A 5,194-nucleotide genomic window follows, 5' to 3' on the forward strand; every position below is an offset into this window, starting at 1 on the left:
TAATGTTAATCTCTATTGCAATAGAATGAATTCAGAGCATTCTGAAGCAGCTGAAATCACTGAAATTCATATTGTCTTTCTAGTGTGCAAAGTATGAAATAACATGTTCACATTTTGCTTATTTACACTGTTCATGTGCTGTTCACTTGCCGATTCATCATCTGCTTATAATGTCTTAAGCTTCATCCCTAAGTGCGACTTCGTTGCCTGATCTTTTCTTACCAATTTTCTTGGTCCTTTTTTCCCCCACTTAGATATCAGTTAACAGTTTAAATTAGAATAATATTACCGCTGCTTAAGATCTGGGGCATGAATCCTCTTGTGGTACTTGCAGGAAATTTGACTTTCTGTATGATAGCAGAATTGATCCTATAAACATGAATTAACACAGTGTTGCTCCTCACTTTTTACCAACGAACAGAATGCATTTACCAGGATTGTTTCAGTATTGAGTTGATGGAAATGCTAATCTTGTTTGTCAAACAGGTGAATTGGGATGGGAACTGTATCATAGAAAAGAAGACTCTGTAGCTCTTTACAATGCAATCATGGATGCTGGCCAAAAAGAGGGAATTGACAACTTTGGAACATATGCTCTGAATGCTTTAAGACTAGAAAAGGGTTTCCGAGCCTGGGGGGCAGAGGTCAGGAAGTAAAACTTTTTTATTCTTCTTTCTGTTTCTTTATTTCACTGTGTCTATACAGCTTTTAGTCTGAATTAACAAAGATAGTAATTGGTTTTTGTTCCAGTTTCTAAGTTTAGAATGAAAATAAATCTATTTTGAGCTGAAAGTATTGTAATTCTGAACAGTGTCTTTTCTAAATGAAAAAATAACTACTGTACTCCATTGCGCTGCTGGCAGAGAGACACTTGTGTTGATTCACTGATACTTTTGCCTCTTGTGTATAACAAAATTATAATGGTTTTGCTGAGTTTAGTCTTTTGAAATCAAAGATTTGGCAGATGGGTTCTGAATATGTTTTATTTTTGTAGTAATTAAGTTATGAGAGGCCAGTTATTCTTGCTTTATCATGTATTTGGAACTTACTCATTTCACATTAGTTTATTTCAAGTGAATTCACTTACCCACAGTAAAGAAATACTCAGGAGAGTAGAGCTAGAGAATTAGGGAAAAAACAGTAAAATTCTGCTTACCTGATTTTGTTTCCTAATTCCTTTGGAAAGGAAAGAAACGAGGAAGGTAAAATTTTGGGCATTTGGGAATACTTTTGCTTTGTTCACTGATAATTATCTTCATTCTTGCTTGTAATGCTGCCCAACAAACCATCATCCCCTCTTTACTCAGTAAGAAGGCAGTAAGAAAACCTGGCATTGTGTTTTATTTTTGCCTCTCGCTGATGCATTCTAGTGTGTTACAGTTTATTTTTATAACCCAGTTATTCTACAGGTTCCATTGTGCTTTGAGAAAAAGTCTCATTTCTGATTGAAATGTGTATTTACTTCGCACATTGAAGCTTAATGTATGATTTAGGTATCCGCACTTTATGTTAAGGATAATATGATATACTGCTTGAAATCATGTATTTAGGAAGCTTACAGTATATTCAGATGGATGTTGCACATAAGCAATGTAGATGACATTGACTCAGGAATAAATAGAAAGATGCATATAGTATTTATTTATTTATTTATTTATTTATTTAAGGCAAAACCTGCTGTAGACCACCATGTAGAGGTAGCTTTTGTTTTTTTCTTTTAACAGATGAACTGTGACACTAATCCCTTGGAAGCTGGACTAGAATATTTTGTAAAGCTAAACAAGGTATGTCCTATTATTTTCCAAATGTTCCACTATATGCTAAGTTACCCTTTCCAGTATTGGAAAAGAAAAAATGTCATTGTCTGCAAAATAAAACAGGTATTAGAAAATAAGCTGAGCAACATTTTTTACAGTATACAGTATTAAGTACAGATTTAAATATATATATATTTTTTTCCATGATTCTTGATAACAAAAGTATATACTACATTGGGAACTTGCAAATATTACATTTGATGTTATCTGTATAAAAAATGTCTATCTGAATTTGATGTACTTCTTCTAGAGAAATATATTATATGCTTTTTGAAAGCATATGTTATGTATGCACAAGCTGAACAATTCCGTACATATCGTGAAAATGTTTTACTTGCTTAGTCTTGTTCAAGGAATTATTTGTAGTATCACCATCTTTGCCTACTGCTTTGGTACAGGAAATCAATAGATTTTTTAGAAGAACTGCTGATTGATAATAAGGATACAAGTAAAATATCAGTATATTAGTATATTTGTTAAGAAAAAAAAAAGTTTTTGATAGAATTTCTGAAGAGATCCCTGCTCATAATTTGTTCCCATCTGAATTGCAGTTTAGAGATATGGGATTAGTTGAACTTAAATGTGTGATAAAAGTGAAAACATTATCCTATCTCTGTTTATTATTATCCTCTTTTTCTTATGACATTAATATTTTAGAAAATCAAAATATATTATTGTCTAAGAGATACAGAAATTGCTTGTAATTTCCTATTCCAAATAAATAAACAAGTGTTCAAACTTTTCATGAAACCCTGTGAAATCTCTTCCTGTGCAGTTCCGATGCCACCTGTTGCTACCAGTTAGCTTATCAACTCAAACAGGAATCAAATACACATTGGATGTGAAGTTTCTAACCTAAGAAAAACCAGCTCCAACTTAAGTTGCAGCTCTAGATAAGCTACTGATCTTTATCTTTGGATATGCAAGAGTTGTGGATTCAGGTTAAACATAAAATTATGCTTTTTACCTACATGAGACAAGTGTACTAGCAGTAAGATGAATTAATCCAAGAAAATACTTGTCCTTATGTGTTAAAGAAAGATTGCTTTAATCCAGGAGTAGTAAAGCATCCCTTCTTGTCCCAGTCTAACATCAGTGTCTGCTGTATCACAAAATACAAATTCCAGAGTTATTCCTGCCCAGTTATGGAGCTTATCCACTAGAAAGCAAGGTGCTCCCAGAGATGTCTATTGAGTCCCTACATGTAGCAAAGCTACAGCTGTCTCCATTAAGTTGTCTATTTTTTCCCTGCTTAGAGAAAATGATGTGCAAAGGAAATCTAGTGCATTAGGATAATGTTTTACTTAGCTATCAATGCTTTTCCAATCTTGAGAAGAACATTAGTTGAATTTGAGAAGAATACAAGTGAAAACATCATTGTTTTTTCTAGTTTCTCTTTCCATTTCCAATCCATACGTCTGTTTCTGGTGGTTTGCTTGCTTGCTTGCCTTGGGGTTTTTTTGAGTATGGGAAGAAAGCTGCCATAAGCTGGGGAAGCTGCTGCTTGACAAGATGCCCATGCAGAATATGCAAAGGCACTAATATGCAGGAAATAATTAGGTTTTTACTGTTCTGCACACTTTTCTTCATGGTTACTCATACTGTAGATAAGAAGGTGTGAAGAGAACCTCTGTCACAGATGCAGGATGTCAGCCTGAAAACATTTGCTAGTTTTGTCGAACAAATGTGAAGAAGGAAATAATCAATGTTTATTTATTGACTTAGAGAAGAGGGCAGTTGTGACTGTATGTTGACACTGCAGAGGTACCTGAATTAACTCAGATATTGGAAGCAGTCTAAACAGTGTAGCATGAAGCACCATGTGAGATTATTTACTCTTCTTTTTGGCAGCTTAGGATTGTGAATCCCATTTTTAGTTACAATTTCCTGTCTCTGGCTTTGATGTCCATTTGGCATGGTGTAGACTTCAGGAACACTAAAACTGAATACAAGAAAAATACTCTTTTATCATGGCTATCAGCTGTTCCTATTGCCAAAGAAACTTTTTTTTTCTTCTGTGGAAAAAAAAAGAAGGCCATAAGTAACAGATTAACAGATTCTTGTTTGACATCTTGGTCTGCAGGAAATTTCTGGTGGGAATTGTAACCTTAACTGTGCACCCCCAATAGCAGAAAGTGCTTATTTCTGTGTAGATTAAAACAAAAATAAGTCATTCAGCTGATTACTAGATAGCGCTTCTTATTGCACAACAAATAGCTAAAATAGCTCACCTCAGTGTAAGTGAATTGTAATCATGGAAATATTAACAGCTTATAAGCAGATTAGAGTGAATGAAAAACCAAATGCCAGTGAAGGTAATACAATCAAAATTATTTTATTTTCCACAAGAGCACATTCAAAAATCAATGGAATAAATAGAAAGAGATGCAGGAGATTTCTAGACTGCGTGGAAGAGAGCTTCCTTATGCAACTGATAGGAGAGCCTAGCAAAGGTGATGCCCTGCTAGACTGGTTTTCGCTAACAGAGAAGGACTGGTGGGAGGAGTGAAGGTTGGGGACTGTCTTGGGCAGAGCGACCGTGGAATTGTAGAATTCTCTGTTCTTGGAGAAGTCAAAAGAGTGACCAGTAAAACTTACTTTCTTGAACTTCCAGAAGGCAGACTTTGATCTGTTCAGGGCGTTTGTAGCATGGGTCCCTTAGGAGTCGCTTCTCAAGTGTAAAGAGGTCCAGGAAGCCTGGACGCTTCTCAAGACGGAAATCTTAAAGGCGCCAGAACAGGCTGTCCCTGAGTACCGCAAGGCGAGCCGCAGGGGAAGATGACCAGTGTGGATGAGCTGGGGACTATTGTTGAGACTCAGGGAGAAAAAGACAGTCTATGTCCTCTGGAAGAAGGGGCAGGCTACTTGGGGGGATTACAAGGGAGTAGCTAAGGTATGCAGGGAGGAAGTTAGGAAGGCAAAAGCCCAACTTGAACTCAGATTGGCCACTGCAGTAAAAGACAATAAAAAATCCTTTTATAAATATATCAATGGAAAAGAAGAACCAAGGATATTTCTCATCCTGTACTTGATGCAGCAGGGAATGTGGCCACTGAGGACAAGGAGAAGGCTGAGGTCCTCAATGCCTTCTTCACAACTGTCTTTGATAGCCAGACCAATTATCCACTGGGCATTTTATGCCCTGATCTGGAAGTCTGGGACCCTACTCAGAATATACCCCCGGCAATTCAGGTGGAGACAGTCAGAGAGCTTCTCCTCCATCTGGACTGTCGCAAGTCCATGGGAGCAGATGGGCTACACCTTCGGGTGCTGAGGGAGCTGGTGGGGGTGATTGCCGAGCCCCTCTCAGCCATCTATCAGCGCTCCTGGTTAACTGGAGAGGTCCTGGAGGATTGGAGGCTTGCTGATGTGACTCC

At 37.0% G+C, this 5,194-nt stretch overlaps 1 long non-coding RNA gene across 1 annotated transcript; it reads left to right on the plus strand.

Moving 5' to 3' along the window:
• Window positions 1–461: 461 nt before the first annotated feature.
• Window positions 462–2,567, plus strand: LOC109363937. The gene is made up of 2 exons (XR_002109843.2): window positions 462–644; window positions 1,725–2,567. It is a non-coding gene; the product is annotated as an uncharacterized LOC109363937 (long non-coding RNA).
• The last annotated feature ends 2,627 nt before the right edge of the window (window positions 2,568–5,194 follow it).

Source organism: Meleagris gallopavo, chromosome Z (genome assembly GCF_000146605.3).
Source record: "Meleagris gallopavo isolate NT-WF06-2002-E0010 breed Aviagen turkey brand Nicholas breeding stock chromosome Z, Turkey_5.1, whole genome shotgun sequence".
Classification (NCBI taxonomy): Eukaryota; Metazoa; Chordata; class Aves; order Galliformes; family Phasianidae; genus Meleagris; species Meleagris gallopavo.